Source organism: Triticum aestivum, chromosome 2D (genome assembly GCF_018294505.1).
Source record: "Triticum aestivum cultivar Chinese Spring chromosome 2D, IWGSC CS RefSeq v2.1, whole genome shotgun sequence".
Classification (NCBI taxonomy): Eukaryota; Viridiplantae; Streptophyta; class Magnoliopsida; order Poales; family Poaceae; genus Triticum; species Triticum aestivum.
The window spans coordinates 389,126,688-389,152,277 of NC_057799.1; positions in this window are offsets into that span (position 1 = coordinate 389,126,688).

A 25,590-nucleotide genomic window follows, 5' to 3' on the forward strand; every position below is an offset into this window, starting at 1 on the left:
ACGGCAGTAGGGATCCGCCGTGCCCCGTCTCGAGCGGTACTACCGCCCATATGGCGCGGTACTACCGCTGGAGCGGTACTACCGCTCCAAGGAGCGGTACTACCGCTTATGAGGATAAGCGGTACTACCGCTGAGCAGGCACGGTACTACCGCTGGATGCCCAGTTCCATTGTTTCCTACCACATGTTGATCCATCTTTGTTGTGTTTATTTGGTTTTGATCGTTTCTACTGGTTGTTTCTTGTGTCCGTGTGTTTGGTTCCAGGTGATGAACATCCTGAGCAGCAAGTCCGTCGTGTCAACCCTGGGCGTTCAACGTCGAAGCGGTACCGCTCATCTGAGCCTGCAGGTGGTTCTTCCAGTGCTCCACAGCCGGCAGGGGGTGCTTCCTCAAGTGCTAATCCTCCTCGCACAAAGAAGATTGCCAGCCGACCAAAGCCAAGTGGCAGGAAAGTGACTGAGATGTCTAGCAGGGAATTTTGGGACAAGCGAAGGCGCAACCCCTATGAGGAAGAACAAGAACCCAATCTTGTCAACCGCCCGTTCTGGAACCGGTTTCAGTATTCCACATACTTTGATGTGATCAAAGCCAAGAAGAATCTCTATGTCAATGTTCATTCCATCAACACGGATGCCATGGAGAAGGACCCTGAGTACTTTGGTGATGCTCTACAGATGTGCTCTCAGTTGAACATTCTCAGGATCATGCAGTTCAACAAAGACTGATGCAGATTTGCTGGCACAGTTCTTTGCCACTGTTCACCTAGGGACTGACGCAGACAGGACTCTGACTTGGATGACAAATGGAAAGGTGCTAGCTGTCAAGTGGCAGGCCTTCATGGGGCTGCTTGAGGTGGAAGATCAAGGGCTTGAGACTCCAGTTGGTTTTCGTCCTCACCAGAATACCACCTCCACTCACAAGCAAGCCCTCTGGCCCTACTGTACTCGGAAGGTCCACCCTGAGACCAGGAAGGAAACCTATGAGTTGTCTACCTATTTGGACATCCTTCACCGCATCTTCCGCGAGACTCTCTTCCCTCGCATTGGGAATCTGGACATGGTGCACTCTTACCTTGTGGACATGCTTCTCTTCTGCCAGCGTGAGAAGGACGTAAACACCGGCGAGTCTCTGGACATCTCTCATGTCATGTGGTCTGAGCTTTTGGCGGCTGTCTCTGAGCGCAAGTGCCCAATTTATGGTCCGTTCATCATGTTGCTTATTAAGAGGGCCTGGAGACGTACCTATCCTGATGAGCAGCTGGAGACTGGAGAGTTGGTCTCTCATGAGATCAAGCGTCTGAGGAAGAAGGATAACTGGGGTAGATCTGGAGCTCCATCTTCTGCTGCTGCCATGGAGACCGAGGACGAGGCTGATACCGGGGATGATGATGAGGAGTATGTGCCACCTGGGACAGAGCCTTCTGCAGCAGAGCCCTCTTGGGCAAAGAAGCTGAAACACAAGATGAAGAAGCTGTTCTGCATGGAGTCTCATGGTCAGTACATGACTCATGTGGCTGAGAAGAAGGCAAGAGGACGACACAAGGAGCTGATGCGTCAGATGGGTGCGACAGTCACTAGCGGCTCAGAGGGTCAGATTACTGAGGAGGAGGAGTGGATCCAGCAGCACTGTCCGTGGACCGACTCTGATGCCGAGCAGTTTCCGGGCGCGGACGGCAGTGCAGATGATCACGCAGAGTCTTGATGCTCTCACCTGTAGCCGTAGGTTAGCTCTTTGCCCCTTTTGGTGTCTCGATGCCAAAGGGGGAGAGAGTTTAGGGATTTGCGTCTGCGAGTGTGTCTTTGCCTTTGTGCTTTCGTTATGTGATACCTTGTGCTTTGCTTGGAACTTGCGTTTGCTTGGTTTTGTGTTCCGTAAGACTTTAGTTCGCCTCATATGGTGTGAGACATATGCTACCCTATCATTATTATATCTTTATCTTTGTCTCTAGTCATTTGATATCTCTTGAGTTATATGCTTAATTATGTTATATATCCTGCTATATTGTTTCTCGCTTAGGTTGTTGGTCTCTAAAATACAGGGGGAGTGTTGATCCTAGTATGTGTGTCGTGCAGCTCAAAGCACCTATCTTGATGGCACACATCTAGGGGGAGCCCGTCTATATTTTAGAGACGTGGGGTTTGCTTATGCCATTTGTTTTTCCCAGTTGTGCAAATCCCGTATTGTCATCAATCCACCAAAAAGGGGGAGATTGTAAGGGCATATTTATCCCTAAGGTGTTTTGGTGATTGATGACAATGCTTTTGCGGACTAATCGTGTGCGTTGAGTGTTTTTCAGAGATTCATTCTTTTGGGCACGAGACGATATCCTCCCCTCGGAACTTAAAGCGAAGACGGTGTAGTCCTTTCGGATGAGTTTGGTGGACTAGTTTCATAGGGATCACCGTACTATCAAGAGGGGTCCGCTTTGGAAAGGCTAGGGCGGAATCATCACGTACACTTCCTTTGCCCCTCCCTCCGAGCCTTTCCGTTTCGTTGATGGGCTTGGATTCTCCTTTCTTTGTGCCCTCTCTGGTCCCAGCGGTAGTACCGCGGGCCAGAGCGGTAGTACTGCTTGGGTGGTACAAGCGGTAGTACCGCTCCGGAGCGGTAGTACCGCCCAGAGCAGTAGTACCGCTAGTAGCTCCGTGTGTGTGCTATCTCTGGTCCCAGCGGTAGTACCGCGGGAAGGAGCGGTAGTACCGCTTGGGTGCCACAAGCGGTAGTACCGCTCTGGGCGCGGTAGTACCGCTGCAGAGCAGTAGTACCGCTGGTGGCCCCAAGCCGTAGTACCGCTCTGGTCTCGTGCTAGTACCGCCTCGATTCGAGGGCTCATTTTTCGTGTCGGGTTTTACGGTACTGGCCGCGGCTGTGGGGGGCCGTAGTACCGCTCCTGTGCGGTAGTACCGCCCTCCCTCCGCGGTAGTACCGCTGTGGACCAAGCGGTGGTACCGCGCTTTTGGGCGGTAGTACCGCTTAGGGTTGCAAGCGGTAGTACCGCTGGCACAGCGGTACTACCGCTCTCTTCGGGGCAGAGGGGGGGTAACGGTTGGTTTGTTCCCCCCACTATATAAAGGGGTCTTCTTCCCCAAAGTTGACTTACCTCTTCCCCCAAAATCTCCATTGTTGCTCCAAGCTCCATTTTCGCCCGATCTCTCTCCCTAGCCAATCAAACTTGTTGATTTGCTCGGGATTGGTTGAGAAGGCCACGATCTACACTTCCACCAAGAGAAATTTGATTCCCCCACTTATCCCTAGCGGATCTTGTTACTCTTGGGTGTTTGAGCACCCTAGACGGTTGAGGTCACCGCGAAGCCATAGTCCATTGTGGTGAAGCTTTGTGGTGTCGTTGGGAGCCTCCGATTAAGTTGTGGAGATTGCCCCAACCTTGTTTGTAAAGGTTCGGTCGCCGCCTTCAAGGGCACCAATAGTGGAATCACGGCATCTCGCATTGTGTGAGGGCGTGAGGAGAATACGGTGGCCCTAGTGGCTTCTTGGGGAGCATTGTGCCTCCACACCGCTCCAACGGAGACGTACTTCCCTTCAAAAGGAAGGAACTTCGGTAACACATCCTCGTCTCCACCGGCTCCACTCTTGGTTATCTTGTTCCTTTACTTTCGCTAGTTTACTTGTGTTGTTTCTCTTACTTACTTGCGTGCTTGTTGTCGTTGCATCATATAGGTTGCTCACTTAGTTGCATATCTAGACAACCTATTTTGATGCAAAGTTTAATTTGGTAAAGAAAAGCTAAAAATTGTTAGTTGCCTATTCACCCCCCCTCTAGTCAACTATATCGATCCTTTCACTTGGCGTTCGGATATGAAGATTCCTCTCTCTGTAAACCGACTCTGTACAACCCTAGCCCCCTCCGGTGTCTATATAAATTGAAGGGTTTAGTCCATAGAGGCAATCATAATCATACAGGCTAGACATCTAGGGTTTAGCCATTACGATCTCGAGGTAGATCAACTCTTGTAACCCCATACTCATTAAAGTCAATCAAGCAGGAAGTAGGGTATTACCTCCATTAAGAGGGCCCGAACCTGGGTAAACATTGTGTCCCTTGCCTCCTGTTATCTTCGATCCTTAGATGCACAGTTCGGGACCCCCTACCCGAGATCTGCCGGTTTTGACACCGACATTGGTGCTTTCATTGAGAGTTCCTCCATGTTGTCGATAAAAGGATCGATGGCTCGCCTCGTCGTGGACGACAAAATCACTTCTGGAAGAGCCCTAGTTCCTAGGTAGATCCTCCTGATTTGCAATTTCACCATAGGCGCCCGTCTGGCCATTAAGCCCAAGGCGGTCCCCCCGGATTGCCAAAAATTATCTCCGCATCAACCCCGAAGGCGTCGATAAGATGGATCCAACAGATGTTTCATCTTTAAACGAACTACTAGATAGCATCGCCGCCCTAGGGGTCGCAACAGATTACGACCTGGCTGGGCTTAAACCTGATCAAAGGGAAATCAGGTCTCCACCTGTCACCCACCTGGTGACTGTTGTGGAAGAACAAGTTGAGGAAACCGCCTCTCCCACGCTAAAAACGAACTATGTTCGGATCTCCGAGCCCCATGAGCCAGACACTCATCTTCGAGAAGGGATTATCTGTCTCCCGAACATAGAATCCGGCATTGAGTCTCAAAACCCCCCGGTCACTCCGGACCTGGGCCAATGATCTCAGAAAATCTTCAAAATCCGGATTCCATAGTGGGTCAGGGTTCGGATTCAAGCCCACCCACCCACCCACCACAATCAATACTCTCCAAGCAATTCCGGTCCCCCGGACGTATGCGATTTAATGTATATATGGCAGCAACCTTTGGAAACAGTCATCACTTTTGGGCTAGATTCCTACTTGTTAAAAACAAGATCAAAATTTCTGCGAAGACGATGCAGTATCAGTCTTTCGCCGCAACTATACAGACGAGGGCATCCTCAACGCCCTCAATCAACGCCATATTCTACACTTTGCAGATTTGGCACACATAGTATAGAAGTATTGCGCAATGGAAAGCGCTTGGAAAACCCAGACAGCTCGGTGGGAGCCACCGGCCTTTAAGCCACCCACCGGCTGAACAAAAAGGATGCGCCCTTATGGGGCACCTGATCATTCTTCCACGGAAAGAAAAATTCAGCCCTTACCGGGACACAGAACTGTCCTCGATGGATGGCTCGACAAGCCCTGTCACATACACACAATGCCAGACTCCGAGCCAACTCATAACCTTCGGGCATGTTGGATACTCCGGCAGTGGCTCAAAGCGGGGAGGCTATCCTCACCAACACTACTCCGACAAGGCATTCCCCCGAGGACAATGACCTTGGTGTGTTTACGGTCTTCAAGACCTTTTCTTCAAACAACCGGTGCAAAAGGGCGCTCCACGACCTTGCCGAAGTCAATCATGTAGCCGCAAGAAATCCTTGGAACGATATGGCGATAACCTTCAACGCAAATGACGAACCAAGGGACCGATCAGTCCGAGCACCGGCCGCTTTGGTTCTAAACCCAATTGTAGACGGCTTTCGCCTCACCAAAGTGCTCATGGACGCCGGCAGTGGACTGAACCTCATCTACGAAGACACGCTCAACAAAATGCAAATGGACAGGAGTCGCATTGAGCAGAGCAATACATCCTTTTGAGGAATCATCCCCAACAGGGAAGCAAGATGCTCAGGGAAAATTAAACTGGATGTGGTATTCGGCACGCCAGAGAACTATAGGTCCGAAGAGATATGCTTCCAGGTGGCCCCTTTCAACAGCGGATATCATGCCCTGTTAGGGCGAGATGCATTCACACGCTTTCAAGCCATACCTCACTACGGGTACATGAAGCTCAAAATACCCGGGCCCAATGGTGTTACCACTATCTCCAGTGATCCGGACATAGCACTTCGCGCCGAAAATAAAAGCGCATCCCTGGCCCTTGAGGCACTGTCCGAAGCCCTAGCGGCTGAGGAGCTCACCACTCTGCGTTCCATAGTGGATAGACACGACGTAATCCTTGATAAAAGGCCTAAATCCACCTCTTTCAAGCCAGCAGACGAGATAGTCAAATTTCAAGTCCACCCGACGGATCCCAAGAAGACAACTTCCATTGGGGAACGGCTGGATCCGGCGGTCGATGCCGCATTACGTGCGTTCTTGCGCGAGAACAGGGACATCTTCGCCTGGAAACCCTTGGATATGCCGGGAATCCCACGTGCGCTGGCTGAACATAGTCTCAACATACTGAAGGGATACAAACTAGTCAAGCAAAAGCTGCGGCGATTTTCCGAACCCAAACGACAGGCTATGGGGGAGGAGCTAGCCAAGCTACTCGAAGCCGGGTTTATCAGAGAGATCAAACATCCGGATTGGCTAGCAAATCTGGTCATGGTGCCGAAGTAGGATAAATCCTGGCGCTTGTGTGTCGACTTCAAGGACCTTAATAAGGCCGGATCCCTTCCCATTACCTTGCATTGACCAGATCATCGATGCAACCGCAGGACACGACTCACTGTGCTTCCTTGACACATACTCCGGATACCATCAAATCAAGATGAAGGAATCCGACCAAGCTACGACGCCATTAATCACCCCATATGGGCCCTTCTGCTTCAACACCATGCCCTTCAGGCTCAGAAACGCTGGTGTCACATACCAACGCATGATTCAAACACTACAAAAAAAGACACATCCGTGACATTTTGGGCCGAACGAATTTTTTTCTGTCATACTTATGACACTTCTATGACGATAATTGTGACAAAACCCGGTATCATCATAGATGTGGTGGGATCCTACTTCTATGACAAAAAATCATTACAGAAAATGGGCTTTTCGTCCTGGGCGGGCCGGAGACGCAGCTGCATGACATTCTTTGGGCCGTCCATGACGGAAAAAAACCATGGTAGAAGCGAGGGCGAGGAAAATATCGGGGTGTTCCCGGTTACGGTGGGTGGTCGGGGCCGAGCGATGCGCGTTTCTCTCATACACGCATGCACGTGGGTGCGAGGCGTTGGGCTCTAACTAAACCCGAGCAATTGCACTGCAGGCTACGCATTACTGAACCCGAGCGATCGATCGATGGCTATTAACTGAACCCGATCGAGCGATTCCTTCACTACTGCTGCTAACTGAAGCCGATCGATGCTGCCTCTGGATGAACAGTGAGCGTTGCTGGGGGGGTTTGGATGAACAGTTCCCGGTGGGAGTGGATGAACAGGACCCCGTGGTGTTCCTCTGGATGAACAGGACCCTGATCGATCGAGCCGGTTGGGGCTGGATGAACAGGACCACCCCGTGGAGGGCTGGATGAACAGTAGATGATGGAGAGCTGGATGAACAGTAGTGAAAGCACAAGTGCTCCCTGGGTGATTTTGGTAATTAATGTCAACATATCTCTTGTTGGACTAATGCTTCTACCTAGTATGTTTCAGATAAGTTCAACAATGGAGTGGCATGGACTAGAGGATGTGGAACCCCTTTGATATGCTGAAGACAAAGGATTGGCTCAAGCTCAAAGCTCAGGACTCTACATTTCCTATTTTAGTGATCCAAGATCACATTGAGTCCATAGGAAAGCCAATACTATTAAGAGGGGATGAGGTGTAGCTTAATGGCTTGCTTGCTCAAAGTGCTTAGTGATATGCTCCAAAGCCCTCAACCACCTTCTCATATCCACATATGTCCCAAACCAAAAGTCAAACTCGGACCCACCGATTCTTTCTATCCGGAGCCACCGAGTTCAATTGACATAGCCACTGCCAGAAACCCTAATCAATTCGGTCTCACCGATGGGATCTCGGTCTCACCGAGATGGGCTTGCAAACTCTCTGTTGCCTATTGCAATAATTTCGGTCCCACCGAGATATGCAATCGGCCCCACCGAGTTTGCTTGGCAAACTCTCTATTTCGCTTATTACCCAAATCAGCCCCACCGAGTTTGAGTAATCGGTCAAACCGAGATGAGGATTTACCCTAACCCTAGCACATCGGTCCCACCGAGTTGATCCATTCGGTCCCACCAAAATGCCTAACGGTCACATTATGAACCAAATCGGTCTGACCGAGTTCTCTGAATCGGTCCCACCGAGTTTGGTGATTTGTCTGTAACGGTTAGATTTTGTGTGGAGGCTATATATACCCCTCCACCCACTCTTCATTTCTGGAGAGAGCCATCAGAACAAGCCTACACTTCCAACACATATTTTTTGAGAGAGAACCACCTACACTTGTGTTGAGGTCAAGATATCCCATTCCAACCACATAAATCTTGATCTCTAGCCTTCCCCAAGTTGCTTTCCACTCAAATCTTCTTTCCACCAAATCCAAATCCTGTGAGAGAGAGTTGAGTGTTGGGGAGACTATCATTTAAAGCACAAGAGCAAGGAGTTCATCATCAACACACCATTTGTTACTTCTTGGAGAGTGGTGTCTCCTAGATTGGCTAGGTGTCACTTGGGAGCCTCCGTCAAGATTCTGGAGTTGAACCAAGGAGTTTGTAAGGCAAGGAGATTGCCTACTTCGTGAAGATCTACCCTAGTGAGGCAAGCCCTTTGTAGGCGACGACCATGGTGGGATAGACAAGGTTGCTTCTTCGTGGACCATTCGTGGGTAGAGCCCTCCGTGGACTCGTGCAACCGTTACCCTTCGTGGGTTGAAGTCTCCATCAACGTGGATGTACGATAGCACCACCTATCGGAACCACAGATAAAAAATCTCCGTGTCTCCAAATTGCGTTTGCACACTCCAATCCCTTCCCTTTACATTCTTGCAACTTGCATGCTTTACTTTCCGCTGGTCAAATACTCTTTGTCATGCTTGCTTGATATGTATTGTGAATGCTTAAACTTGTGCTAAAAACTCCACATCAACCTAAAGAATTAAAAACTACAACTTTTCTTGATTAGAGTCTATTCACCCCCCTCTAGACACCTCTTCTCGATCCTTTCAATTGGTATCAGAGCTTTGGTTTCCATTGCCTTGGTTTAAACACCTTTGGAGGAAGATGGATGTGTCTACTTTGGGGAGTCTTAGACGTAGAGTGCCTATTCTTGATGGAGAGTTCTTCTATGAGTGGAAAAATGAAATGCTTGAGATTTTCAATGAATATCTTTTGAACAAGTACATTACTAGACCTTGTGCACCTCATATTGATCCTTTGCATCCTACACCCGAAGAAGATCTTGACATGATTCGCAATCTTAGAACTATCAATCTTATCATTAGAGGATTGCCCAAAAATTTAATTGCTAGTTTACCTACTCTTGATTGTGCCTATACTATTTGGAGATTTCTTGAGGAACGATTTCCAAATTATTCCTTGAAAAATTTAGACGAAATTCTCCATAAGTCTATTGCCTTGAGTAAGATGAATTCCAGTGATCCTATGTTTGGTGATTGTCTATTTGAGCTTACCAATCTCATGCGTGCCAAAGGAGAGGCTGGAATCATTAGCAATATCATTTCCGAAGCTATTAGAATTCATAAAGATAACCATAGTAATGATCATTTATCTAATGTATTACCCTCTCTAGGAGTTGATCAATCACAAGATGATGTTGAACATGGATACTATGATGAGGATGATGATAGTGACTATGATCTTGATGATGCAATGAGACACTTTGGTCTTATGGCAAATCTTCGCGGCTACATGGCTGGAGGAAAGGAATGGGTCCTTGATAGTGGATGTACTGATCATATGACCGGAGACAAAGATATGTTCCATGAGCTTGCTGAAAATGACGGCCCTCGAAAGTATGTCACCTTTGGTGATAACTCAAAGGGTAAGGTGGTTGGCCTAGGTAAGGTGGCCACCTCACATGATAGCTCCATACAAAATGTCATGCTCCTTGAATCTCTTGGGTACAATTTACTTTCAGTATCTAGACCTGCTGATTTCGGTTTCAATGTCCTATTTACTAAGGTAGATTGCCAAGTGTTTCGAAGAGACAATCATAAAATGGTCTTTACCGATATACTTAGAGGTGATCTTTACATTGTTGATTTCACTAAAAAGGCTCAACCTAGAACTTGCTTAATTGCTAAATCTTCTAAAGGCTGGTTGTGGCATAGAAGGCTAGGTCATGTGGGCATGCGAAATCGTGATAAGCTTATTAAAGGTGATCATATCCTTGGAGTAAAAGATGTCATATTTGACAAGGATAGACTTTGTAGTGCTTGTCAGGCAGAAAAACAAGTTGGAGGGAGTCACCCCGTGAAGAACATCATGAACACGAGAAGACCACTCGAGCTACTTCACATGGATCTCTTTGGTCCCAATGCCTACAAGAGTCTCGGTGGTAAGTCATTTGGTCTAGTGATGATTTTTCAAGATTTACGTGGGTGTTCTTTCTTGATGACAAATCGCAGGTCCAAAAGATCTTCAAAAACTTCGCTAGGAAGGCTCAAAATCAATTTGACGTGAAGGTCAAGAAGGTTCAGAGCGACAACGGAACGGAGTTCAAGAACGCAAATGCGGATACCTTTCTTGACGAAGAAGGGATTTCACACGAGTTCTCGGCTGCGTACACGCCTCAACAAAATGGATTTGTTGAGAGAAAGAACCAGACTCTTATTGAGATGGCAAGAACGATGCTTGATGAGTACAATACTCCAAAACACTTTTGGGCGGAAGCGGTCGAGATAGCTTGTCATGCAACAAATCGCTTGTATCTTCACAAGCTACCCGGCAAGACGGCATACGAGCTGCTCACCGGTAACAAACCCCAAGTTGGATACTTTCGAGTATTTGGCCAAAGTGCTACATTCTTGATAAGCATCATCGTTCTAAATTTGCTCCTAAATCTCATGAAGGTTTCCTACTTGGTTATGGCTCAAACTCTCACACTTACCGTGTCTATAACAATTCCACCCGAAAGGTTGAAGATACGGTAGATGTGAAGTTTGATGAATCTAACGGCTCGCAAGTAGAGCAATTGCCAATTGATGTAGGAGACAAAGACCCTTCAGGAGCAATCCAAGACTTGTCTATTGGCAAGATTCTTCCAACGGAGGTGAAGGAGACTACCTCGTCCGTCCAAGTGGAAGCTTCCATCTCACGACAAGGTGAACCAAGAATTGATACGAAAGCATCCACAAGTGGGACACACCAAGACGAAGAAAACGAGGAAGTACACCAAGATGAACATCAACAACCTCCTTCTCCACCACGACAAGAGGATGACAACGTCAACAATGAAGAAGACCAAGAAGAAGAACAAGATGAAGAGGATATTCCACCCCGAGCCAAGCCAAAGCTCCCACGATTTCGAGCAAGAGTCGCCAAAGACCATCCCATCAAACAAATCTACAATGATATCTAAACCGGGAGAATCACTCGCTCTAAAACTCGTTTGGCTAATTTTTGTGAACATTACTCATTCATCTCTAGCATTGAACCTATGACGGTTGAAGAAGCATTGGAAGATCCGGATTGGATTAACGCTATGCATGAAGAGCTGCACAACTTTGAGAGAAACCAAGTGTGGACATTGGTCGAGAAGCCCGACAACAACCACAACATCATTGGTACCAAATGGGTGTTTCGCAACAAGCAAGATGAAGATGGTCAAGTCGTCCGCAACAAAGCACGCCTAGTCGCCCAAGGCTACACTCAAGTCGAAGGTATGGACTATGGTGAGACATATGCTCCCGTTGCTAAACTTGAGTCCATTCGCATCTTACTTGCTTATGCTAATCACCATGATATCACCTTGTACCAAATGGACATTAAAAGTGCTTTTTCTAAATGGTGAAATTGAGGAGGAAGTTTATGTTAAGCAACCTCCCGGCTTTGTCAACCCTAAGAAACCTAATCATGTTTACAAACTTCACAAAGCCCTTTATGGTCTTAAACAAGCTCCTAGAGCGTGGTATAAATGCTTGACCAAGTTCCTTATTGAAAAAGGCTTTGAAATTGGAAAAATTGATTCTACTCTTTTCACTAAAAGGGTTAATGGAGAACTATTTGTGTGCCAAATTTATGTTGATGATATTATATTTGGTTCGACTAACCCTCATTTAGTGAGAAGTTTGGAAAGCTAATGTCGGAGAAGTTTGAGATGTCTATGATGAGTGAACTCAAATTATTTCTTGGTTTGCAAATCAAGCAAACTAAGGAAGGTACCTTTGTTTCTCAAACAAAGTACACCAAGGACTTATTCAAGAAGTTCAATATGCAAGAATGCAAAGGTATGTCTACACCCATGCCTACTAGTGGACATCTTGACTTGACTAAGGACGGTGAACCCGTTGATCAAAAAGTTTACCGCTCTATGATTGGTTCATTGTTATATCTATGTGCCTCTCGTCCCGATATTATGTTAAGTGTGTGCATGTGTGCACGATATCAAGCGGCCCCTAAAGAGTGTCATCTTAAAGCTGTGAAAAGGATAGTGAGATACTTAATACACACACCAAATTTTGGCATTTGGTATCCTAAGAGGTCTTCTTTCGATCTTGTTGGTTACTCCGATTCGGACTATGCCGGAGACAAGGTTGATAGAAAGTCCACTTCGGGTACTTGTCAATTTCCTGGTAGATCTCTTGTGTCTTGGTCCTCCAAGAAACAAAACTCGGTATCCTTATCCACTGCCGAAGCGGAATATATTGCTGCTGGTTCATGTTGTGCTCAATTACTTTGGATGACCCAAACTCTTAAAGATTATGGGATATATGTGAAACATGTTCCATTGCTTTGTGACAATGAAAGTGCTATCAAGATTGCTCACAATCCCGTGCAACATTCTCGAACTAAGCATATTGAAGTTCGTCATCATTTCATTCGAGATCACGTTGCCAAAGGGGACATTGATCTTAAGCATGTTCGCACCGATAAGCAATTAGCGGATATATTCACCAAACCGCTTGATGAGAAAGACTTTTGCCGTTTGAGAGGTGAATTGAACATCATTGATGCTTCAAACTTGTAGTAGGAACTCCATTTGGATACATGCAAGGCATGAGCCTTTGACTAATCCTTGATACTTCTCTCATGATGCTATCTATATGTCTTGGATATATTTGCACCCTTGCATGCTATCTAACCCTTGTAAGTACTTGGATGAACTTAAATCCATGAAATTGCAACTCACTCATATCCTGAGCAATTTCTACATCACCAAGTCTCTACACAATGGTGGTTGAAGACAAGGAAGCACAAAACCCTTCAAATATATCCTTTGAAAAATTCTATGTTAAATTTTATGATTGTCATTTTGGATACACAAGTGCTCTTCCTTGCAAAACTAACCCATGTAGGTAGATGAACTCAAATTCCAAGAGGTGCTCCCAACTCTTGATGAGCTACATCAACCTTGAGCAACCCACACAAGTTCAACTACATGATCAAGATCAACACCACCACCCAAGGTATGTTATTCCATCTTAGAGAAGCTTTACTCCAAGTCATGGGGCAAAGCAACTCAACAAGATGTGAATACATCAAGATGCTTAAATGAAAAAAGGTAACCCCATTTTGAGCTTAAACGATGAGTATGACCTATGATCAAGTGCCCTCACTTGACTCCTAAGTCAGTATACTCTAACATAGGTGACTTTGTCGCCGCCCAATTCTAGATGAAGTTCTCTTATGTTTCTCAGTGCTCTTGCATTTGTCTCGTGCATATTTATTTTCCCTTTTCTAAAAAAAATTCATCTAGATTCCTTTTCTATTTATTTTGTGTTCTGCATTCTCTGCATCAAATTCTTTGCAAATCTTTCAGCTAATTCCTTGCAAATCCTTGTGAGATCTTAATTGCCTAGTGAGCTGAGGTGACAAGTGTTTTCACTATGATGAACTCGGTCACACCGGTTTGTTTTCTTCGGCCCAACCGAAATCCTTCGGTGCCACCGAAGCACACAACTCGGTGCTACCGATTTCGCTGCAGAAAAGACGGCTTGCCACTTGTTCCTGCATTCTTTCTGCTCCAGCTCCACTCAATGATTCTTGTCCTCTACCAGCATCACATTCGACTTGCTTTGTGACTCAAGGACCAAACCCATTTGTAATAAAGATCCAGAAGAGCCCTTCTTGGAAATTGATGTTAAAGGGGGAGAGAGAGATCACATCAAAGCTTAAAGAGATCACATCAAAAGGGGGAGAGTGTAAGAAACCCCAAATGCTTGGTGTTCAAGAGGAGAGAAGTCACATGTCTTTAAGAGGGGAAAGACATGTTCATATTTGATTGTTTGCATTAGCTCTATTTATTTTGTTTGCTCTGATTTTCTGTTCCCTATCTTCTCCCAATATCCCATGCAAGATTCAGGGGGAGAAGGACATCTAAGGGAAGGAAATCCTTGAATTCTTTGCACTTCTTTACCTTTGGGGACATGTCTATATCCAATAGAGTACTCAATACTCACTCTCTACATGTCATCCCAGTCTTGGTACTCTTGTGGTTTCTTTTGGTTGCTTTGGCTAGTAGATGTATCTGTGTTATCTAACCTTGTTTACTCAGGTTCATTCCTTCCTAAGACAACTCAAGACCACAAGGTAAGTATATGCATCTCAGTCATGTGCATGAGAATCTCTTGCTGATGTACATACTGTTTGCAAGAAGAACTCATGAGCGTGAAGGTACATTTCCTATATTCACATCATTTACTCTGATGCATATAGCCAAGATACATGTAACACATGGCTTACTCTGTCATTCTTATGCATTCACATGCTCCTATATTCCATATTTATATGATTGCATACATATAGGGGGAGCCTATGCATGTTATATGTCTTTCCAAAGCTTTACTTGTTTTCTCTATATCTTTATCTAAAGCTTTGATGTATGTTGTCATCAATTACCAAAAAGGGGGAGATTGAAAGCACAAGTGCTCCCTGGGTGATTTTGGTAATTAATGTCAACATATCTCTTGTTGGACTAATGCTTCTACCTAGTATGCTTCAGATAAGTTCAACAATGGAGTGGCATGGACTAGAGGATGTGGAACCCCTTTGATATGCTGAAGACAAAGGATTGGCTCAAGCTCAAAGCTCAGGACTCTACATTTTCTATTTAAGTGATCCAAGATCACATTGAGTCCATAGGAAAGCCAATACTATTAGGAGGGGATGAGGTGTTGCTTAATGGCTTGCTTGCTCAAAGTGCTTAGTGATATGCTCCAAATCCCTCAACTACTTTCTCATATCCACATATGTCCCAAACCAAAAGTCAAACTCGGACCCACCGATTCTTTCTATCCGGAGCCACCGAGTTCAATTGACATAGCCACTGCCAGAAACCCTAATCAATTCGGTCTCACCGATGGGATCTCGGTCTCACCGAGATGGGCTTGCAAACTCTCTGTTGCCTATTGCAATAATTTCAGTCCCACCGAGATATGCAATCGGCCCCACCGAGTTTGCTTGGCCAACTCTCTGTTTCGCTTATTACACAAATCGGTCCCACCGAGTTTGAGTAATCGGTCAAACCGAGATGAGGATTTACCCTAACCCTAGCACATCGGTCCCACCGAAATGCCTAACGGTCACATTATGAACCAAATTGGTCTGACCGAGTTCTTTGAATCGGTCCCACCGAGTTTGGTGATTTGTGTGTAATGGTTAGATTTTGTGTGGAGGCTATATATACCCCTCCACCCACTCTTCATTTGTGGAGAGAGCCATCAGAACATGCCTACACTTCCAACACATATTTTCTGAGAGAGAACCACCTACACTTGTGTTGAGGTCAAGATATCCCATTCCAACCACATAAATCTTGATCTCTAGCCTTCCCCAAGTTGCTTTCCACTCAAATCTTCTTTCCACCAAATCTAAATCCTGTGAGAGAGAGTTGAGTGTTGGGGAGACTATCATTTGAAGCACAAGAGCAAGGAGTTCATCATCAACACACCATTTGTTACTTCTTGGAGAGTGGTGTCTCCTAGATTGGCTAGGTGTCACTTGGGAGCCTCCGTCAAGATTGTGGAGTTGAACCAAGGAGTTTGTAAGGGCAAGGAGATCGCCTACTTCATGAGGATCTACCCTAGTGAGGCAAGTCCTTCGTGGCGACGGCCATGGTCGGATAGACAAGGTTGCTTCTTCGTGGACCCTTCGTGGGTGGAGCCCTCCGTGGACTCGCGCAACCGTTACCCTTCGTGGGTTGAAGTCTCCATCAACGTGGATGTACGATAGCACCACCTATCGGAACCACGGATAAAAAATCTCCGTGTCTCCAAATTGCGTTTGCACACTCCAATCCCTTCCCTTTACATTCTTGCAACTTGCATGCTTTACTTTTCGCTGCTCAAATACTCTTTGTCATGCTTGCTTGATATGTATTGTGAATGCTTAAACTTGTGCTAAAAACTCCACATCAACCCAAAGAATTAAAAACTGCAACTTTTCTTGATTAGAGTCTATTCACCCCCCCTCTAGACACCTCTTCTCGATCCTTTCAAGTAGCCCTTGGAGGGGTTGTTGAACAGGAGCCCGTGGAGAGGGCTGGTTGAACAGTAGCCGGTGGAGTAATGCGCGGTGGAGGCTGGATGAACAGGAGCCCGTGGATGAACAGTCGCAGGTGCAGGCTGGAGGAGGTCGACGGTGGATGAACAGTAGCCCATGGAGTCTGGAGGGGATCGACAGTGGAGATGAACAGTATCCCGTGGTGTCCCGTTTTGCGGTACGCCACACCCCTCCCGATGAACAGGACCCCCATTTCGACCGTAGCGCTCCAACACAAGTCCGTTTCCTCTGTTTTGCGGTACGCCACACCCCTCCCGATGAACAGGACCCCCGTTTCGACCGTAGGAGGTCTGTTTCCTCCGTTTTACGGTACGCCAGACCCCTCCCAATGAACAAGATCCCGTTTTGACCATGGCCGGTCGAACACAAGGCCGTTTCCTCCGTTCTGCGGTACGCCAGGCCTTGTTTCCATCGGCTATTCCGTCCAAGCCCTCCAGATGAACACGACGACGCATTCCGTTCCGACCCAGCCGGTTGGCTCCCCATGAACACGACGACGACACAATTTCTTCGTTCCGACCCAGCCATGTACACGAGCCCTGGCCGTACGTACGTGCAAGTAGGCATTCGAGACCCCGCCCGTATGTACGTACGTGGCCGTATTTACTTTCTTGCACCCTGGCCGCTGTACGTATGTGTACATGCTACGTGCGTGCCTCTACTATGACACGTGTGCGCCTCTACATCGGCCAGTATGTACGTACACGTTCGCGACCAGAATGACAACGCTACGTATGCTTCGACCAGGTTGGTCCCGACTGTCAGGCACTTCCTTGCATGCGAAGATGTAGCTGGTGGGTCCCAGCAGTCAGGGGGTGAATCGTTTTTTTTGCCCGGACGCACTTCCTTGCGTGCGAAGATGTCGCTGGTAGGTCCCAGCAGTCAGGGGGAAATGTTTTTTTTGTGAAATACGGTTGCCCGTCCGGTGGGTCCCTGCTGTCAGGTGGAGGAATCATTATTTTCCGCGTAATAAGGAGGCACTTCCTTGCTGCGGCCATGGACCCAGCTGTCAGCCTCTCCACGTACAGTCCACGTCCAATGGAAGCCGTTCCTTGACCACGTTGACCACGCCGCACCGAGAGCACCAGGGCGGTGGACGACGGTGAGGCCTACGAAGGGGACGACGCGGAGCCGGGGAAGACGCGGCAGTGGATGCCCACGCGTAGAGGAGTATGAGGGTTCATGGGTTCGCTGCGGTGTGAGGATGTCGTCGCCGCAGAATAACAGGGGGTGTGGGTGAGTAGAGGGATGGCCTGGCCAGCGGTGGGAGTAGTAGGGGGCGGTGAGGCCTCTGCGGCATCGCAGCCGGCCACGAGAGGCAGGAGCACGAGGCACGACCGGTGCTGGTTTGGGCAGCTGGAGCAAGAAGACCAGAGGTTGAAGAAGCACTATGGCCGTTGGACGGACATCGTACGTTCACTCGAGCTAGAATCGTGCATATTGACTAAGTTGACAAAGCCCTCCGTCCCTGTGAACTTAGTAGGCCCACAAGTCAGCCTCCCACTATACTGGGTCCCAGCTAGTAGGGGGAGTATTCATTTTTTTGTGCGTAATAAGGAGGCACTTCCTTGCGTGCGAAGATATAGCTGGTGGGTCCAAGCTGTCAGCGGCGGTAACGTTTTTTTCGCGAAATACAGAGGCCCTTTCGGTGGGTCCCAGATGTCAGGTGGAGGAATCATTATTTTGCACGCAATAAGGAGGCATTTCCTTGCGTGCGGCCGTGGACCCAGCTGTCAGCCTCTCCACGTACAGTCCACTTCAGATGCATGTCGGTCGTTGACCATGTTGACCAGGCCGCGCCGAGAGCACCAGTGCGGTGAACGACGGTGAGGACTAGGAAGGGAACGACACGGAGCCAGGGAAGACTCGGCAGTTGTTTACCACGCGGAGGGGAGTACGACTGTACGAGGGTTTACTGGTTCGTCTACCGTCGCCGGAGAATAACAGCAGGTGTGGGTGAGTAGAGGGATGGCTAGGCCAGCGATGGGAGTACGGTGGGGCGGTGAGGCCTGCGCAGCAGCACAGCCAGCCGCGGGAAGGAAGGAGCAGGTAGTCCCGCCGGCGCTTGTTTGAGTAGCTGCAGCAGGAAGAGCAGAGATTGAAGAAGCACGACAGCCGTTGGATGGACATCCAACAGTCACTGCTTGTGCGTCAACCCTTTTTTTAGGAAAGCCTCAAATCTGTGGAAAATAGCATACAACCCATCTGCCATTATTTCTAATAATTTACAGCCCATTTGCTAATTCTTAAGGTTTTTTTGGAGCCCATATTCTTTTTGTTAGCATTACAGCCCATATTGTGGCCACGGTTAAAAAATTATATGAAATTTTGCATATTTTGGTGCGGTCCGAATTGTTTTTAATCCCAAAATTTCGAGTCACATTCAAACTGATTTTGAAAATAAATGTATATCAATAAAAAATCCAACAAATTGTCCACACATAAAAATTAATGCAATTTAAAATCTCAAAATGAAAAAAGAAATTTGAAACTAATTGCCGGTTTGATGTGTTTTAAAAATGTACAGCCCATTTCTCATTACTGATAGGCCATTTTCTCGGCCAGCCGAATGAAGCTCTCCTTGTCTTGAAAGATTTGCAGCCCAACAGGCCTAACAAAGCGACTTACTTGGCAAATCACAAAAAAACTGGGCTAGCCATTTTCAGAAAGAAAAAAAATTACTGGGCTGGTCTGTGGTAAACATAAAAGAGAAGGCTGTCTAGACAGGCCAGAGTGCCCCGCACAGCCCAGTTGACAACCTGCTTCCGTCTCAAAAACAAATTAGATAAATGCCACTCCAATTATGGCGATTCATAAAAATGCCACAGCAATTTCCAAACTTTGAAAAACGCCACTCAGTTTTTGAAAACTTTGGAAAACGCCATTGCAATTTGCAAACTTTGAAAAACACCACTCCAGACTTCGAAAAATGCCACTGGAAATGGCATGAAATGGCATTTTTCAAAGTTTGGAAATTGCAGTGGCATCTCTCAGAAACACCAGATTTGGAGTGTCATTTATCAAATTAACCCAAAACAAAAATAACTGGGCGAGCTGCTCGGTCCCTGGTGTCAGCCGCTCGTTGTGCAATTCTCTCGTTTATTGACTACGTTGACAATGGCATGGGACCCAGATGTCAGAAAACCATTAGGAGGAGCCATTTTTTTATTGGCTTGAAATAAGGAGGCACTTGCTTGCGTACTGCCATGACCTTGGCGGGTCCCTGCTGTCATCTTCTCCATGTACAATCATCTCCTGATTGTGTACGCGTCAACTTGGTAGGCCCACAAGTCAGCCTCTAAACCCGTGTAGGACAAATACAACCCATTTAAAAAAATAACAGCCCATTCCATACGTTCAAACGGAAAGTTCAACATTCAGAGCAAAGTAACAGGTCTGATCCACATATAGAGTACTGAACTTCCACGATGACAACCATCATAGCCAAGTTAACTATCTACTCCCACTAATACTCTAGTAGCGTACAAGTACTAACTTACTCTTAGCTAACTAGACGATGTCGGCCGCCATCTGCGGTACACGCTAAACGCCGGCACCGGTGTCCTTCGCCTCGCCTCGGACTTGCCAGAGGTGCGATAGGGCGCGTTGCTCGCGCGCGTTGGCCCTTTCCATGCCGGCGTGGTCCACCGAAGCTTCGGCTTCTAAGCAGGAAACCCACTTGAAGAGCTGGTAGTAAAAATCAGCGTCGTGAACGCGTGCATGCCCGAGAGCCTCCAGGGCTATTTGCTAGGCGCCGGCCTCCACGTAGTTGGCCCAGCTGCGGGCGTTCTGCTCGTGACTCAGAGCGTCGGTGCGCTGCTGCTCCATGTCCTGCTGGCGGCGCAAATCGGCGATACGCTGCTCCTCCGCCAAGCGGTCGCGCTCTAACAACTCCTGCTCCTCCGCCAGGCGGTTGTGCTCCAACAAGTCCTCGATCTCCGCATTGCCATCTAAAGACCGATATAATGCCTCCTCCCTCCGTCTGCCTTCCGGTGAAAAACCGAACACTAGTTCCGGCGGTGACCGCCTCCGGCCTCGCCTATCGCGGACGGGCGGGGGCATGGCGGACGTGGCGAGAGCGAGGATAAGTGGCGAGCAACGTCGGGCCGGTGGGGGCTTATGAGGATAGGGCGAGTTGGGTCACGGTGCCACCGGAGAAGGCCGGGAAACAATACTTATAGGCGGAAGGTAGCGCGACGGTCATCGAAATTCAATGCATAATTAAGCAGGCATGGCTTAGCGTGCCAGCTTGTCCTGGAAAACTAGAGAAACTGAAATTATGACTGTGACGTCCCGTCCCGTCCATTCTGGGTCGCACGCCGGCATGACGGTCAAATGAGTGCACTCAAATCATCTCCCTCCTTGTCAATAATGATTCCACGGATTAAAAAGGCCCGCAACAATTAAAGCGCATCTTTTTTTGCATCAGTTAGCTGCCTTAATTAGGGCCGGCTGCATGTAGACACTCAAAATCACTCGCAGCGAGTACGCGGAGCAGCATGCAACGAGTCGCGGCCGAGGGCATTAGTTGATGAACTTTAGTTGGGAGATAAGGCATTTGCGAACGTTTTTGCTGGCAGTTTCTTCAGATCCGCATGGCATTTTCTTCAGAGCAGCTTGTCAGTTTCTTCAGAGGTAGGCATTTTTATTCAAAAAACTACCACTTCGGATCTTACGTCGCAACTAAAACTGCCAGGAGCGCATTAGTAGGCTAGCTAGTGATCGATCAGTAACTTGTAAACACTGAGCGAACAGAAATAAGGAACTGTTAATGCATCTCAATGATTTAGAGATCATATACAAATAGGTAGCTCCAAAAGCAAAGATCAGCCACTTCGGATCTTGCGTCGCAACTAAAACCAACTAGTACGATTCCCATACATAAGATCAACATGTTAATGCATCTCAATGATTCACAGATCATATACAAATATGTAGCTCCAAAAGCAAAGATCTAGAAAGAAATCTGTTCTGCCTACTAACATGGATGCTTCTCTTGGCCAACATTCAGTACAGACTGAAAGACAAATTTGTTTGTGAAGTCTACAATTCTTCTTGCAAACGTAAGTGGTTTCACCAACAGCTGGAACCATGAGAATGAACCACACATGATGGATGAACATCCACTGCAATATGATTTGGTCTTCTCTCGATCACACGGCGAGACTATTTTCGGAATACAAACTTTAACTTAGGCAAAATGATGCCCATTGTATAATCAGACCAAAGCAATGAAGCAACTAGTGTTGGCCAATAAATAGTACAGTACTACTTTTCTGCAGTCCATGAAGTGACTATCCAATCTTTCTGTGTCTATTTTCAAATGGCACTGCATGCATCGACTATACTATTCTCTTGTGCAGTTCAACCAAAATTGCGGTCACTTTGTGTGTTTGCCAAATAGCAACGGGCAGACATCTCTATCTGCACAAATATCAAGCAGCTAGTAAACATATACCCCACCTTGTATTTTCGGTTTAAACATGTCTCTTCCGCTTAGCATCTGTCATGTTTTGCACTGGACAATTTGATACAATCATGTTTTGCCCTGGACAATTTCATACTGAATTGGTTTGCTGGTTCAGAGCAGAAATATAGCGCCTATTCTTCATTAGACCAAGGATATCCATGTTCGCAGTGATGGAAGAGGTGAAATCGATACAACTAAAATTGAGCATCCAATCATTGAATCCTGTCCTGCACCTCCAATGTAGGTCCACCCTGCCAATAAATTCACATGCAAACCACTAGTATTACTATCAAATGACAGTACAAAAAGAGTAGCAAGATAGTAGCACACCATGTACCTTCGTAATGAACAGCTCATAGTGCCACCAATTGGATATAAAGGTTTGGAAGAAAAGATGCTCCTAATGTTGAACCAGTTGGACTTTTTGTGCAGTTCCACTAAAATCGAGCATCCCTGTTTGCATAGATATTGAAAGTGTGATTACTATAAAAGTGGCACTAGTTGAGCATAGACTCACAAATATAAGCATTCCAATTTCTTAATGGGAAAAGGTAGCAAGACTGTTTCTAACCACCTGTTTGAAGGAATAAATAAGGCAACAGCGGCTGACGTCAGAAAGGCATATATAGTTCTTTCTGAAAGAATGATCGATTCCCGACCTTTCCTCTTCTTTTAAGCATATTTTGTGCAGTTCAACTAAAATAAAATGCCATCACCGCCTTGACAATTTAGTGACACTGTACAAAAGGAAATGACTTAACATTACATCATGATGTCAGGTATGTAGTCGACAGGCATTAAAGACAAACTTACAGACCTCCTCCAATAACATAATGAACATTAATTTTAACAAAGGTGTGACTAGCTTTACCGGGATAATTTGAGTGAACTCTACACCCTCTATTCCTTAATATAAGATGTTTTCGCAGTTCAATTTAAAGTACCCAAACCTCTAGTATTTAGAAAAACAGGTAGTAGTTTTCTTGAGCACATATCTGGGAAAGCTTGCCACACTTTATTTATGTCCATACGCTAATGCAACACCATTCGAAATTTCGAATACTACAAATATACACTAATCCAGTGGCTAGTGCAACAGTAGAGTAGTTATTTTATTACAGGGTACAGTACAATGGTTTTACTGAACAGATTTCAATAAACTCTAGCACTGGAAGATTTCTATAAGAATTAACAATACAAAATGTAAAGGTAACACGTTTCAGCATTGGTATACTAGCTGTGCATGAGCATTAAACCAAATACAAAAGTCTGAAGGTAACTAGCATTATTAACTACTGATAGTATAAAAAAATTGCTAACCATGTACCTCCAAGGTAAATATCATTTCGAACTCGGGGGGACCTTGAAAATTGCTATCCCAATCTTGATAATCGATCAAACATAAAAACTTGATCGAACGAATCAAGAGAACACCCGGAGGAGGTGCCCACTCTTGACCTTTCCTCTTGTCTTCATAATTTTTTGTGCAGTTTAACCAAAATAAAATGACATCAGCGCCTTGGCATTTTGGTGACACTATACAAAAAAAATAACTTATCTCATGAAAGTGAGGTATGTAATCTATAAGCATTAACAGTGCAAAAATCTGAAGGTAGTAAGAAGTTTCATCGTTGGTATACTGGCTGTGCAACAGCATTAGAATGCCTTAGCTAAAAAATCTTTAATACATCCACAATCAACAGCTAACCTTGAAATAATCCAGTGCATTAAATGGCATTACTTAAATTTATCGGTGGCATTAGACTGAGTGAGGCATTAGTTAAAGGTGGCATCACTTTAGCAGTAGCATTGCTTGACTTGACTGCTGGCGTTATATTAACAGCAAAAAAGTGACAATAAGAGCATGGGAGGCCCATTCGGACAGTGGGCGCACTAGTACGATGTACCTCCACGGACGCATAGAGTGGTGAGGGAGGTATGGTTGCCCAGAGCAACAAATATCCATGCAGCATATGTGGATTACGTCCCATTTTTGTTCTGTTTAGCAACCTTTTTCCTATGTGAGGACAACAAACCGATCGACCTGGTCATTCTCTATTGCGTTGTCATGCCTTTCTACCCTTCTTCAACCAAGAGACACGAAACTCGTTCCTTAGCTACCGATTTTCCCCTTTTCAACCTAGATATGGGTTCAATGCCTACTCTCTTGGATAGTACAGTCTCCCTTCCTTTCCTTATTCAACCCAGACATGGATTAGTCTACATGAAGTAGGGTTTCCTTTAATAGTGCAAATTAAGGTTTTCGTCTGCGTGACCAGCAGAGCAGAGGATAGCAAATTGGGAAGATGGTGGAGTGGAAAAAGATCCACATGCAGCGACGTGGCAGATGGGGCAATAGAACAAGGGCATGGTTCGAAAAGAGGTAGCATACATGAGGGTCGGCAGGAAGTGGCTTTGCTCGTGGTCGTCGTCCTCCGCACGCACTACGACAACGAGCTTGGGGACGGAGGCCGTCCCGCGCGGGCGCTAGGTCTGAGAGGACGGCCTTGTCGTCAGTACGTGACCTCGCTCGCCGATGACGAGTACTACAACGCTGCACGTCCTTTTCTTCCCCGGCGGATCTGTGACCACCGGTGAGGAGGGAGAGAGAGGCAGTCTTTTTAGATCTGGAGAGAGGGTGATAGTGTGAGAAGCAAGTGGGCAGCCCTTAGCAAGAAAGCTCTGAAGCTCCAACCTATATATCTTTTTATACTACTAGTACTAGAGGTGGAGTAGTGGTAGAGTGGTTTATATTTTCTCTACAAACAGTACCAGTTAGTCGTGCTTCAAAATTGAACGGCACACCATTAAAAAAATAAAGGTCGATAACTAATGCGACACCTCGGGCCAACGCGGCCAGATCGCATTTTGCATGAGAAATTACACACCATGTTTCGTTGACATGTGGTCCCGTTCCAACATGTCAGTGAGACGACGGGGAGTCCTTTTGTACAATTTCCGAAAGGACGTGGAGGCCGGGGCGCCTCTTCGTGTACCGTGGCAAACTGGCAACCGTCCACCGACTCTTCGCCTTTCCCTCTTGATTTGGAACTGCTGTCGCACGCTCTTCCTCCCTCCTATATTTTTCTTCACCCTTCCTTGTGCCATTGTTCGATCGTCTTCTCCATGGAGGGAACAAGCCGGAAACAACCCCGTTATTCTTGCCCCGATCTGAAAGATGATGTGGTGGGGGAACTCATTGATCGGTGCGACGTCATCACCTCGGCTAGCATGGCAGGTTCATTCAAGACAATTATCGACTCAACTAATAACATCATTACAAGGAACCCAAGGGTCCAGGAGAGGTTTGATCTCCCTTATCTTCTTCGCTATAAGCCTGTTCGCATGGGCACGGACGACGGAGGCCTCGCCTTGTGCAAGTTGATGCTGCTTGATAACGATACGTGTGATGTCAAGATGCCATCGCTTCAGGGTAAGGCCTGGGCTGGCGCAAATGGAGATTGGGTTGTTTATATTGGGTACAATTGCGAGTGGGAACTTGTGAATGTGTACACTCGTCAGCGGATTCCACTTCCAAAAATCTCCGAGTGCCCTGAGGTTGAGCACACAGATGATCTACGTACGTTCAAATACGATCATGGTGACTGTCGTCTACGAAAGATAGCAATTTCTCGAGTTCCCAACCGCTCTTGGAATTACAAGAACTAT